This window comes from Lepidochelys kempii, chromosome 13 (assembly GCF_965140285.1).
Source record: "Lepidochelys kempii isolate rLepKem1 chromosome 13, rLepKem1.hap1, whole genome shotgun sequence".
Lineage (NCBI taxonomy): Eukaryota > Metazoa > Chordata > Testudines > Cheloniidae > Lepidochelys > Lepidochelys kempii.
Window position 1 is genome coordinate 36,352,712 of NC_136392.1, and position 14,843 is coordinate 36,367,554.

General features: G+C 44.0%; 1 pseudogene; it reads right to left on the bottom strand.

Annotated features, from left to right (window-relative positions):
• Window positions 1-1,304: 1,304 nt before the first annotated feature.
• Window positions 1,305-13,930, bottom strand: LOC140896745 (olfactory receptor 5AP2-like; annotated as a pseudogene).
• Window positions 13,931-14,843: the final 913 nt, after the last annotated feature.

Below are 14,843 nucleotides of genomic sequence, written 5' to 3' on the forward strand. Positions count from 1 at the left end.
GATCAGTCTTGATTTCTCTGCTGCCAAAACTGATATCTGAAAATGAATGCTCATAACTGCAGATATTATGAGAAGTGTATTAACTGAAAGGAAAGACAGACACAATAAATAAGACTGATACTTTGCTTTGTTTTTGTTTCATTATAATGGAAATATTAGTCAAAATATTAAAATGCTACATAGACAACCACCATGGACATTTTCATAAAAATAAAGGGAAGGGTAACCACCTTTCTGTATACAATGCTATAAAATCCCTCCTGGCCAGAGGCAAAGTCCTTTTACCTGTAAAGGGTTAAGAAACTCAGGTAACCTGGCTGGCACCTGACCCAAAATGACCAATGAGGGGACAAGATACTTTCAAATCTGGAGGGGGGGGAAAGGCTTTTGTCTGTCTGTGTGATACCTTTGCTGGGAACTGTTCAAGCCTCCCCAGGAAAGGGGGTGTAAGCACTTGGGGGGATATTTTGGGGGAAGAGGAACTCCAAGTGGTCCTTTCCCTGTTCTTTGTCTAAATCACTTGGTGGTGGCAGCATACTGTTCAAGGACAAGGCAAAGTTTGTACCTTGGGAAAGTTTTTAACCTAAGCTGGTAAAAATAAGCTTAGGGGGTCTTTCATGTGGGTCCCCACATCTGTACCCTAGAATTCAGAGTGGGGAGGAAACCCTGACAGACAGCCATCGGTAAATGATGTTTTCACCGAGTTATATATTTTAGCACCTTCAACCCTAGAATGGATCTTGTCTGTTGCAATCTTGGTCAGATTTATCTACTCCATTTCAGATCCTCCACATGGTGGGATTCATTATTTAGCCTCCTTTGCACCCCTGAGACACCCACTACCCCCCACAACCCACCCCATGCATCCCACAAGTGCGAAGTGAAGCAAACACCTGTCCTAAAGTCGATGCAGTTGTCTGAGAACTCAATACATCCCAACATTCTTTTATGATGGTGCCGGATGGTTTGAGTGTTCATCAACCTAGTTGCAGCCCAACCAGACTTTTTAAACCATAGGGATTAATTCTCATTTAATGAATCCCATCTGATGTCTTGTGATCACCATGGAGCAGCCAATCAGCTGGTTGAACCAGCATAGCTCCATTTACTTCTACAGAGACGGTGCTGAGAATTTTGTGCAATGAGTTTACTGAGAGCTTTTCTGAAGGCCTCCTTGACCTCATTGTTTTTCAGGCTGTAGATGAGGGGGTCGGCCAGAGCTAGATGTGTCCTAAATAGTGCTTCCTGGCTAATAAATCCAGACTGATTTATTCCAATGCATTAAAACACGTGAATGCAAGATACTAAGAGCAAACTTTTCTCAGGGCCTCCTTGACCTCTCTGTTTCTCGGGCTGTAGATGTGGGGGTTGGCCAGGGGAGCAAGGATGGTGTAGAAGATGGAGAACACTTTGCTCAGCTCTCTCAGTGTACTGTTTTTTGGCATCACATAGACGATAATTATGGTGCCATAAAAAATTGTGACCACGTCAAGGTGAGAGGAGCAAGTGGAAAAGGCCTTTTGCCTCCTGCTGGTGGAAGGGATCCTAAGAATGGTGATCATGATGCAAACACAGGATGTCATGGTTAAAAGAAACGGGATCAGGGTTTCAGTGGAAGAAAGTATCTGAGTCACCAGGGTGGTCATAGAATCATAGAATCATAGAATCATAGAATATCAGGGTTGGAAGGGACCCCAGAAGGTCATCTAGTCCAACCCCCTGCTCAAAGCAGGACCAATTCCCAGTTAAATCATCCCAGCCAGGGCTTTGTCAAGCCTGACCTTAAAAACCTCTAAGGAAGGAGATTCTACCACCTCCCTAGGTAACACATTCCAGTGTTTTACCACCCTCCTAGTGAAAAAGTTTTTCCTAATATCCAACCTAAACCTCCCCCACTGCAACTTGAGACCATTACTCCTTGTCCTGTCCTCTTCCACCACTGAGAATAGTCTAGAACCATCCTCTCTGGAACTACCTCTCAGGTAGTTGAAAGCAGCTATCAAATCCCCCCTCATTCTACTCTTCTGCAGACTAAACAATCCCAGTTCCCTCAACCTCTCCTCATAAGTCATGTGTTCCAGACCCCTAATCATTTTTGTTGCCCTTCGCTGGACTCTCTCCAATTTATCCACATCCTTCTTGTAGTGTGGGACCCAAAACTGGACACAGTACTCCAGATGAGGCCTCACCAATGTCGAATAGAGGGGAACAATCACGTCCTTCGATCTGCTCGCTATGCCCCTACTTATACATCCCAAAATGCCATTGGCCTTCTTGGCAACAAGGGCACACTGCTGGCTCATATCCAGCTTCTCGTCCACTGACACCCCTAGGTCCTTTTCCGCAGAACTGCTGCCTAGCCATTCGGTCCCTAGTCTGTAGCTGTGCATTGGGTTCTTCTGTCCTAAGTGCAGAACCCTGCACTTATCCTTATTGAACCTCATCAGATTTCTTTTGGCCAAATCCTCCAATTTGTCTAGGTCCCTCTGTATCCTATCCCTGCCCTCCAGCATATCTACCACTCCTCCCAGTTTAGTATCATCCGCAAATTTGCTGAGAGTGCAGTCCACACCATCCTCCAGATCATTTATGAAGATATTGAACAAAACCGGCCCCAGGACCGACCCTTGGGGTACTCCACTTGATACCGGCTGCCAACTAGATATGGAGCCATTGATCACTACCCGTTGAGCCCGACAATCTAGCCAACTTTCCACCCACCTTATAGTGCATTCATCGAGTCCATACTTCCTTAACTTGCTGACAAGAATACTGTGGGAGACCGTGACAAAAGCTTTGCTAAAGTCAAGGAACAACACATCCACTGCTTTCCCCTCATCCACAGAGCCAGTTATCTCGTCATAGAAGGCAATTAGAATAGTCAGGCATGCCTTGCCCTTGGTGAATCCATGCTGACTGTTCCTGATCACTTTCCTCTCCTCTAAGTGCTTCAGAATTGATTCCTTGAGGACCTGCTCCATGATTTTTCTGGGGACTGAGGTGAGGCTGACTGGCCTGTAGTTCTCAGGATCCTTCTTCTTCCCTTTTTTAAAGATGGGCACTACATTAGCCTTTTTCCAGTCGTCCGGGACTTCCCCCGATCGCCATGAGTTTTCAAAGATAATGGCCAATGGCTCTGCAATCACAGCCGCCAGTTCCTTTAGCACTCTCGGATGCAACTCATCCGGCCCCATGGACTTGTGCACGTCCAGCTTTTCTAAATAGTCCCTAACCACCTCTTTCTCCACAGAGGGCTGGCCATCTTTTCCCCATGCTGTGTTGCCCAGCGCAGCAGTCTGGGAGCTGACCTTGTTCGTGAAGACAGAGCCAAAAAAAGCATTGAGTACATTAGCTTTTTCCACATCCTCTGTCACTAGGTTGCCTCCCTCATTCAGTAAGGGGCCCACACTTTCCTTGGCTTTCTTCTTGTTGCCAACATACCTGAAGAAGCCCTTCTTGTTACTCTTAACATCTCTTGCTAGCTGCAGCTCCAGGTGCGATTTGGCCCTCCTAATTTCATTCCTACATGCCCGAGCAATATTTTTATACTCTTCCCTGGTCATTTGTCCAATTTTCCACTTCTTGAAAGCTTCTTTTTTATGCTTAATATCTGCTAGGATTTCACCGTTATGCCAAGCTGGTCGCCTGCCATACTTACTATTCTTTCGACACATCGGAATGGTTTGTCCCTGTAACATCAATAGGGATTCTTTGAAATACAGCCAGCTTTCCTGGACTCCTTTCCCCTTCATGTTAGTCCCCCAGGGGATCCTACCCATCCATTCCCTGAGGGAGTCGAAGTCTGCTTTCCTGAAGTCCAGGGTCCGTATCCTGCTGCTTACCTTTCTTCCCTATGTCAGGATCCTGAACTCAACCAACACATGGTCACTGCCTCCCAGATTCCCATCCACTTTTGCTTCCCAGGTCAGGCTGATGTCACTTTTGCTTCCCAGGTCAGGCTGATCCCACTTTTGCTTCCCAGGTCAGGCTGATGTCACTGCAGGAGAGTTTAATCATTGGGGTGAAATCGCAAAAGAAATGGTCAATTTCATTTGGGCCACAGAAAGTTAATTGTGATACCAAAAATGTTATTATTGTACTGCCCAGAAATCCACTGATCCAAGACCCAGATGCCAGCCAGAGGCAGTTCCTACCATTCATGTGGATGGCATAATGCAGTGGTTTGCATATCGCCAGATACCGATCATAAGACATCGTTGCTAGGAGGTAACATTCTGTAGCTGCCAGGAAACCAAAAAAATGAAGTTGCGTGATGCAGTCACTAACAGAAATGTTTCTGTCCCCGGTCAGCAGACTGGCCAGCATCCTGGGCAGGATGATGGAACTGTAGCAGGTCTCTGGCAGGACAAGTTCCCCAGGAAGAAGTACATGGGGGTATGAAGGTGTCGATTAGCCACAACTAGGGCAATGATGAGAATGTTCCCACCATGGTCACAATGTAGATCACTAGGAACAGGAGGAAGAGAAGAACTTGCAGTTCAGGGAGATTCTCCAATCCCAGAAGGATGAATTCTCTGATGAACATCTGATTTCCCCACTTCCTTTCCTCCTTTCCATGCAGCTATCTCAATAAAGAAAAGTAATAACAATATACAAATATACCAGAATAACTAGAATCAGTATTCAGCCAGTTCACCTTAAAATGTCCAAGAAGCAAACTCAGTCTCCTGCCCCACTCTTCGAGGACTAAGTTAATGATCATTTTAAAACATTGTAAGGAAACAAGAATATAACAATTGCCACACCACATCAGAAGATAGTTTCTTATCATCTTGTACGTTGTCTCCATCAGTAGCCAGAAGCTGATGCTATAGGTGAGTGTGTAAAAGAAGCAGTGAGAGGCAAAAAGGCATCCTTTAAAAAGTGAAAGTTAAATGTTAGTGAAGAAAATAAAAAGGACAGAGCATAATGGAGGTCCTGGTGAAGGCAAGGAATTATGATGTGATTGGAATAACAGAGACTTGGTGGGATAACTCACATGACTGGAGTACTGTCATGGATGGTTATAAACTGTTCAGGAAGGACAGGAGGGCAGAAAAGGTGGGGGAGTAGCACTGTATGTAAGGGAGCAGTATGACTGCTCAGAGCTCTGGTATGAAACTGCAGAAAAACCTGAGTGTCTCTGGATTAAGTTTAGAAGTGTCTATTAGAATGTCTATTCGACATTGGTGAGGCCTCATCTGGAGTACTGTATCCAGTTTTGGGCCCCACACTTCAAGAAGGATGTGGATAAATTGGAGAGAGTCCAGCGAAGGGCAACAAAAATGATTAGAATCATAGAATCATAGAATCATAGAATATCAGGGTTGGAAGGGACCCCAGAAGGTCATCTAGTCCAACCCCCTGCTCAAAGCAGGACCAATTCCCAGTTAAATCATCCCAGCCAGGGCTTTGTCAAGCCTGACCTTAAAAACCTCTAAGGAAGGAGATTCTACCACCTCCCTAGGTAACGCATTCCAGTGTTTCACCACCCTCTTAGTGAAAAAGTTTTCCCTAATATCCAATCTAAACCTCCCCCACTGCAACTTGAGTCCATTACTCCTCGTTCTGTCATCTGCTACCATTGAGAACAGTCTAGAGCCATCCTCTTTGGAACCCCCTTTCAGGTAGTTGAAAGCAGCTATCAAATCCCCCCTCATTCTTCTCTTCTGCAGGCTAAACAATCCCAGCTCCCTCAGCCTCTCCTCATAACTCATGTGTTCCAGTCCCCTAATCATTTCTGTTGCCCTTCGCTGGACTCTCTCCAATTTATCCACATCCTTCTTGAAGTGTGGGGCCCAAAACTGGACACAGTACTCCAGATGAGGCCTCACCAATGTCGAATAGAGGGGAACGATCAGGTCCCTCGATCTGCTCGCTATGCCCCTACTTATACATCCCAAAATGCCATTGGCCTTCTTGGCAACAAGGGCACACTGCTGACTCATATCCAGCTTCTCGTCCACTGTCACCCCTAGGTCCTTTTCTGCAGAACTGCTGCCTAGCCATTCGGTCCCTAGTCTGTAGCTGTGCATTGGGTTCTTCCGTCCTAAGTGCAGGACCCTGCACTTATCCTTATTGAACCTCATCAGATTCCTTTTGGCCCAATCTTCCAATTGGTCTAGGTCCTTCTGTATCCTATCCCTCCCCTCCAGCGTATCTACCACTCCTCCCAGTTTAGTATCATCCGCAAATTTGCTGAGAGTGCAATCCACACCATCCTCCAGATCATTTATGAAGATATTGAACAAAACCGGCCCCAGGACCGACCCTTGGGGCACTCCACTTGATACCGGCTGCCAACTAGACATGGAGCCATTGATCACTACCCGTTGAGCCCGACAATTTAGCCAGTTTTCTACCCACCTTATAGTGCATTCATCCAGCCCATACTTCCTTAACTTGCTGACAAGAATACTATGAGAGACCGTGTCAAAAGCTTTGCTAAAGTCAAGAAACAATACATCCACTGCTTTCCCTTCATCCACAGAACCAGGGGACTGGAACACATGAGTTATGAGGAGAGGCTGAGGGAGCTGGGATTGTTTAGCCTGCAGAAGAGAAGAATGAGGGGGGATTTGATAGCTGCTTTCAACTACCTGAAAGGGGGTTCCAAAGAGGATGGCTCTAGACTGTTCTCAATGGTAGCAGATGACAGAACGAGGAGTAATGGTCTCAAGTTGCAGTGGGGGAGGTTTAGATTGGATATTAGGAAAAACTTTTTCACTAAGAGGGTGGTGAAACACTGGAATGAGTTACCTAGGGAGGTGGTAGAATCTCCTTCCTTGGAGGTTTTTAAGGTCAGGCTTGACAAAGCCCTGGCTGGGATGATTTAACTGGGAATTGGTCCTGCTTTGAGCAGGGGGTTGGACTAGATGACCTTCTGGGGTCCCTTCCAACCCTGATATTCTATGATTCTATGATAAGTGTGAGCAACAAGAATGATGTAGTGGTGGGAGTCTGCTATAGACCACTGGACCAGGGGGATGAGGTGGATGAGGCTTTCTTCCGGCAACTCGCAGAAGCTACTAGATCGCATGCCCTGGTTCTCATGGGCGACTTTAATCATCCTGATATCTGCTGGGAGAGCACTACAGCGGTGCACAGACAATCCAGGAAGTTTTTGGAAAATGTAGGGGACAATTTCCTGGTGCAAGTGCAGGAGGAGCCAACTACGGGGGAGCTTTTCTTGACCTGCTGCTCACAAACCAGGAAGAATTAGTAGGGGAAACAAAAGTGGGTAGGAATCTGGGAGGCAGTGACCATGAGTTGGTCGAGTTCAGGATCCTGACACAGGGAAGAAAGGTAAGCAGCAGAATACGGACCGTGGACTTCAGGAAAGCAGACTTCGACTCCCTTAGGGAACTGATGGTAGGATCCCCTGGGGGAATAACATGAGGGGGAAAGGAGTCCAGGAAAGCTGGCTGTATTTCAAAGAATCCCTATTGAGGTTACGGGGACAAACCATCCCGATGTGTCGAAAGAATAGTAAATATGGCAGGCGACCAGCTTGGCTTAACAGTGAAATCCTTGAGGATATTAAACATAAAAAAGAAGCTTTCAAGAAGTGGAAAATTGGACAAATGACCAGGGAAGAGTATAAAAATGCTGCTCGGGCACTACAAGAAGAATGTGGAAAAATTGGAGAGAATCCAGCGAAGGGCAACAAAAATGATTAGGGGTCTGGAACACATGACTTATGAGGAGAGGCTGAGGGAACTGGGATTGTTTAGTCTGCAGAAGAGTAGAATGAGGGGGGATTTGATAGCTGCTTTCAACTACCTGAGAGGTGGTTCCAAAGAAGATGGTTCTAGACTATTCTCAGTGGTGGAAGAAGACAGAACAAGGAGTAATGGTCTTAAGTTGCAGTGGGGGAGGTTTAGGTTGAATATTAGGAAAAACTTTGTCACTAGGAGGGTGGTGAAACACTGGAATGCATTACCTAGGGAGGTGGTAGAATCTCCTTCCTTAGAAGTTTTTAAGGTCAGGCTTGACAAAGCCCTGGCTGGGATGATTTAATTGGGGATTGGTCTTGCTTTGAGGACTAGATGACTTCCTGAGGTCCCTTCCAACCCTGATATTCTATGATTCTATGAGTCTATGATTAAACTCTGACAAGTGAAGTGGAAAAATATAATTAGGAAGGCCAAAAAAGAATTTGAAGAACAGCTAGCGAAAGTCTCAAAACGTAATAGCAAAAATATGTTTAAGTATATCAGAAGCAGGAAGCCTGCTAAACAACCAGTGGGGCCACTGAACAATCAAGATGGTAAAGGAGCACTAAAGGACATTAAGGCCATTGCGGAGAAAATAAATGACTTCTTTGCATCGGTCTTTATGGCTCAGGATGTGAGGGAGATTTCCAAACTTGATCCATTCTTTTTAGGTGACAAATCTCAGGAACTGTCCCAGACTGAGGTGTCATTAGAGGAGGTTTTGGAACAAATTGATAAAATAAAGAGTAAAAGTCATCAGGATCAGATGGTAGTCACCCAGGAGTTCTGAAGAAACTCAAATGTGAACTTGCAGAACTACGAACTGTGGTTTGTAACCTATCATTTAAATCATTTCTGTACCAAATGACTGGAGGATAGCGAATGTGATGCCAATTTTTAAAAAGGGCTCAAGAGGTGATCCTGGCAATTACAGGCCAGTAAGCCTGACTTTCCAATTGGTCGAAAGTATAGTAAACAAAAAACAGAATTGTCAGACACACAGATGAACATAACTTGTTGGGGAAGAGTCAACATGGTTTTTGTAAAGGGAAATCATGCCTCTCCAATCTGCTAGAATTATTTGAAGGGGGTCAACAAGCTTGTGGACAAGGGGGATCCAGTGGATATAGTGTATGTCAAGGTTCCTTCCCCACTCTGAACTCTAGGGTACAGATGTTGGGACCTGCATGAAAACCTCCTAAGCTTATTTTTACCAGCTTAGGTTAAAACTTCCCCAAGGTACAAACTATTTTCCTTTTTCCCTTGGACTTTATTGCTGCCACCACCAAGCATCTAACAGATATATAACCGGGAAAGAGCCCGCTTGGAAAAGTCTTTCCCCCCAAAATCCTCCCCAAACCCTACACCCCCTTTTCCTGGGGAAGCCTAGATAAAAATCCTCACCAATTTACATAGGTGACCACAGACCTAAACCCTTGGATCTTAAGAACAATGAAAGAGGCAATCAGGTTCTTAAAAGAAGAATTTTCATAGAAGAAAAAGTAAAAGAATCACCTCTATAAAATCAGGATGGTAAATACATTACAGGGTAATTAGATTCAAAACATAGAGAATCCCTCTAGGCAAAACCTTAAGTTACAAAAAAGACACAAAAACAGGAATATCCATTCCATTCAGCTCAGCTTATTTTCTCAGCCATTTAAACAAACAGAATCTAACGCATCTCGAGCTAGATTACTTACTAAATTCTAAGACTCCATTCCTTTCTGTTCCCGGCAAATGTATCACACACACAGAGAGAGACTTTGTTTCTCTCTCCCTCCAGCTTTTGAAAGTATCTTGTTTCCTCATTGGTCATTTTGGTCAGGTTCCAGCGAGGTTATCCTAGCTTCTTAACCGTTTACAGGTGAAAGGGTTTTTCCTCTGGCCAGGAGGGATTTTAAAGGTGTTTACCCTTCCCTTTATATTTATGACAATGTACTTAGATTTTCAGAAAGCTTTTGACACGATCCCTCACCAAAGGCTCTTAAACAAAGTAAGGTGTAATGGGATAAGAGAGAAGGTCCTCTCAAGGATTTATAACTGGTTAAAAGATAGAAAACAAAGGGTAGGTATAAATGGTCAGTTTTCAGAATGGAGAGATGTAAATAATGATGTCCCTCCGGGGTTTGTTCTGGGACCAGTCTTATTCAACATATTCATAAATGATCTGGAAAAGGGGTAAATAGTGAGGTGAAAATTTTGCAGATGATACAAAACTACTCAAGATATTTAAGTCCAAAGCAGACTGTGAAGTGTTACAAAGGGATCTCACAAAACTGGGTGACTGAGAAACAATATGGCAGATTTCAGAGTAGCAGCCATGTTAGTCTGTATTCGCAAAAAGAAAAGGAGTACTTGTGGCACTTTAGAGACTAACAAATTTATTTGAGCATAAGCTTTTGTGAGCTACAGCTCATTTCATTGGATGCATTCAGTGGAAAATACAGTGGGGAGATTTATATACATAGAGAACATGAAACAATGTGTGTTACCATACACACTGTAACGAGAGTGATCACTCAAGGTGAGCTATTAACAGCAGGAGAGCGTGGGGGGGAACCTTTGGTAGTGATAATCAAGGTGGGCCATTTCCAGCAGTTGACAAGAACATCTGAGGAACAGTGGGGGGAGGGGGTGGAGGGGGAGAATAAACATGGGGAAATAGTTTTACTTTCTGTAATGACCCATCCACTCCCAGTCTCTATTCAAGCCGAAGTTAATTGTATCCAGTTTGCAAATTAATTCCAATTCAGCAGTCTCTCCTTGGAGTCTGTTTTTGAAGTTTTTTTGTTGAAGAATTGCAACTTTTAGATCTGTAATCGAGTGACCAAAGAGATTGAAGTGTTCTCCGACTGGTTTTTGAATGTTATAATTCTTGACATCTGATTTGTGTCCATTTATTATTTTAAGTAGAGACGGTCCAATTTGACCAATGTACATGGCAGAGGGGCATTGCTGGCACATGATGGCATCTATCACATTGGTAGATGTGCAGGTGAGCGAGCCTCTGATAGTGTGGCTGATGTGATTAGGCCTATGATGGTGTCCCCTGAACAGATATGTGGACACAGTTGGCAACGGGCTTTGTTGCAAGGATAGGTTCCTGGGTTAGTGGTTCTGTTGTGTGGTGTGTGGTTGCTGGTGAGTATTTGCTTCAGGTTGGGGGGCTGTCTGTAAGCAAGGACTGGCCTGTCTCCCAAGATCTGTGAGAGTGATGGGTCGTCCTTCAGGATAGGTTGTAGATCCTTGATGATGCTTTGGAGAGGTTTTAGTTGGGGGCTGAAGCTGATGGTTAGTGGCGTTCTGTTATTTTCTTTGTTGGGCCTGTCCTGTAGTAGGTGACTTCTGGGTACACTTCTGGCGCTGTCAATCTGTTTCTCTACTTCAGCAGGTGGGTACTGTAGTTGTAAGAATGCTTGATAGAGATCTTGTAGGTGTTTGTCTCTGTCTGAGGGGTTGGAGCAAATGCGGTTGTATCGTAGAGCTTGGTTGTAGACAATGGATCGTGTGGTGTGATCTGGGTGAAAGCTGGAGGCATGTAGGTAGGAATAGCAGTCAGTAGGTTTCTGGTTTAGGGTGGTGTTTATGTGACCATCGCTTATTAGCACTGTAGTGTCCAGGAAGTGGATCTCTTGTGTGGACTGGTCCAGGCTGAGGTTGATGGTGGGATGGAAATTATTGAAATCATGGTGGAATTCCTCAAGGGCTTCTTTTGCATGGGTCCAGATGATGAAGATGTCATCAATGTAGCGCAAGTAGAGTAGGGGCATTAGGGGACGAGAGCTGAGGAAGCGTTGTTCTAAGTCAGCCATAAAAATGTTGGCATACTGTGGGGCCATGCGGGTACCCATAGCAGTGCTGCTGATTTGAAGGTATACATTGTCCCCAAATGTGAAATATTTCAGAGTATCAGCCGTGTTAGTCTGTATTCGCAAAAAGAAAAGGAGTACTTGTGGCACCTTAGAGACTAACCAATTTATTTGAGCATAAGCTTTCGTGAGCTACAGCATCCGATGAAGTGAGTAGCTCTAGCTCATGAAAGCTTATGCTCAGATAAATTGGTTAGTCTCTAAGGTGTCACAAGTACTCCTTTTCTAAATGTGAAATAGTTATGGATGAGGACAAAGTCACAAAGTTCAGCCACCAAGTTTGCCATGACATTATCAGGGATACTGTTCCTGAGGGCTTGTAGTCCATCTTTGTGTGGAATGTTGGTGTGGAGGGCTTCTACATCCATAGTGGCCAGGATGGTGTTGTCAGGAAGATCACCAATGGATTGTAGTTTCTTCAGGAAGTCAGTGGTGTCTCGAAGATATCTGGGAGTGCTGGTAGCGTAGGGCCTGAGGAGGGAGTCTCCATAGCCTGGCAATCCTGCTGTCAGGGTGCTAATGCCTGAGATGAGTGATTGGTGAAGGCTCCAGGCACAAGGCTCCAGGATTTCCAGGTGCCAAATTGGAATTAATTTGCAAACTGGATACAATTAACTTAGGCTTGAATAAAGACTGGGAGTGGATGGGTCATTACACAAAGTAAAACTATTTCCCCATGTTTATTCCCCCCCTCCACCTCCCACTGTTCCTCAGACATTCTTGTCAACTGCTGGAAATGGCCAACCTTGATTATCACTACAAAAGGTTCCCCCCACGCCGCTCTCCTGCTGGTAATAGCTCACCGTAAGTGATCAGTCTCATTACAGTGTGTATGGTAACATCCATGGTTTCAAGTTCTCTGTGTATATAAATCTCCCCACTGTATTTTCCACTGAATGCATCCGATGAAGTGAGCTGTAGCTCACAAAAGCTTATGCTCAAATAAATTTGTTAGTCTCTAAGGTGCCACAAGTCCTCCTTTTCTTTTTGTGAATATGGCAGATGAAATTCAATGTAATGCTCATTGGAAAACATAATTCCCACTGTACATATTAAATGATGGGATCTAAATTAGCTTTTGCCACTCTAGAAAGAGAGCTTGGAGTCATTGTGGATAGTTGTCTGAAAACATACATTCAGTGTGCCGCAGCAGTCCAAAAAGCTAACAGAATGTTGGGAATTATTAGGAAAGGGATATATAATAAGACAGAAAATATTATTTTGCTGCTATATAAATCCATGGTTTGCCCACATCTTGAATACTGCGTAAAGATGTGTTCGCCTCATTTCAAAAAAGATATATTGGAATTGGAAAAGGTTCAGAAAACGGCATAAAAAATTATTAGGCATATGGAACACTTTCCATATGAGGAAAGATTAATAAGTCTGGGACTTTACAGCTTGGAAAATAGACGACTAAGGGGGGGATATGATAGGAGTCCATAAAATCATGACTAGTGTAGAGAAAGTAAATAAGGAAGTGTTATATACTCTTTCTCATAACACAAGAACTAGGGGTCACCAAATGAAATTAATAGGCAGCAAGTTTAAAAAAAAGCAAATGAAGTATTTATTCACACAACAGACAGTCAACCTGAAGAACTCTTTGTCAGAGGATGTTGTGTAGGCCAAGACTATAAGAGCATTCAAAAAAGAACTAGATAAATTCATGGAGGATAGGTCCATCAATGGCTTTTAGCCAGGATGGGGAGGGATGGTGTCCCTAACCTCTGTTTGTCAGAAGCTGGGAATGGGCTACAGGGGATGGATCACTAGATGATTCCCTGTTCTGTTCATTCCCTCTGGGGCACCTGGCATTGGCACTGTCAGAAGATACTGGGCTAGATGGACATTTGGTCTGACCCAGTATGACCGTTTTTATGTTCTTATGTAGGATCCTTAAGAGGACAATTACGAGAGATAGGTACCCAACTCCCATTGATTTTCAATTGAGTTGGATGCCTAACTAACGTTGAAAATCCCAGCCCATGTTAGGGAAAGTTTATCCCCAAACCCTGGCAGTTACTTGATGACCTATGACTTGAAGAATGGAAGCTGATATTCTTTGTACATTTTCAGCTAACTTGTGTATTTGTGGATAACCTTTGTACCCATAGAAATGGATTATCTTTTTCTGTCTCCTACTGTCCCTTTACTTCGGCAGTGAGTTTCCACAGGCTCTATCCACATTGTGTAAAAATTATTTCCTTCATAAATCCTAAATGAGCTAAATACAACGTTCAGTGGCAACGCTTTACGAAAAAGAGTGAATAGAAGTTCATGGCTGATCTATTTGATACCATCCCTTATTTTACTTACCTTTTCTTGTTCCCTCTTTGTCATTTTGGCAGGGATTGTCAGAGGAGCCGAAGGCAGCTATACAACCAAATTCCACTGAATTTCAAAGGGTTGCCTAACTCCCCTAGATTCCTTAGAACGTCCTTACCATTCTTCTTAAATTAAGAGTAAAATTTATATTTGATTTGGGATGCTGAATCCTATTTTCCAAAGTACCTAAGACACTTAGAAAACTGATTTCTATTTAAGAGTCTAAGTATTTAAGAGCCTAAGTCCTGTGTTCAAACTTGTTTTAGGGCCAGATTTTTAAAGGTATTTAGGTGCCTAGTGGGATTTTCAAAGGCATCTGGGTGCCAAACACCCAATGAAATCAATGAGTTTTCGGCGCCTAGATGCTTTAGGCACCTAAATACTTTAAAAAATTTGTCGCTAAGGCACTTTTGAAAATGGGACTTTGGCTTCTAAATACTTTTGAAAATGTTATGAGGCTCCTCACAAAAAAGAGGCTTACAAGAAGTGGAATATTGGACAAATGACCAGGGATGAGTATATAAATATTGCTCGGGCATGTAGGAATGAAATCAGGAAGGCTAAATCACACCTGGAGTTGCAGCTAGCGAGGGATGTTAAGAGTAACAAGGTATGTTGGCAACAAGAAGAAAGCCAAGAAAAGTGTGGGCCCCTTACTGAATGAGGGAGGCAACCTAGTGACAGAGGATGTGGAAAAAGCTAATGTACTCAATGCTTTTTTTGCCTCTGTCTTCACGAACAAGGTCAGCTCCCAGACTACTGCACTGGGCAGCACAGCATGGGGAGGAGGTGGCCAGCCCTCTGTGAAGGAAGAAGCAGTTCGGGACTGTTTAAAAAAACTGGACATGCACAAGTCCATGGGGCCGGATGCGTTGCTTCCGAGAGTGCTAAAGGAATTGGTGGATGTGATTGCAGAGCCACTGGCCAT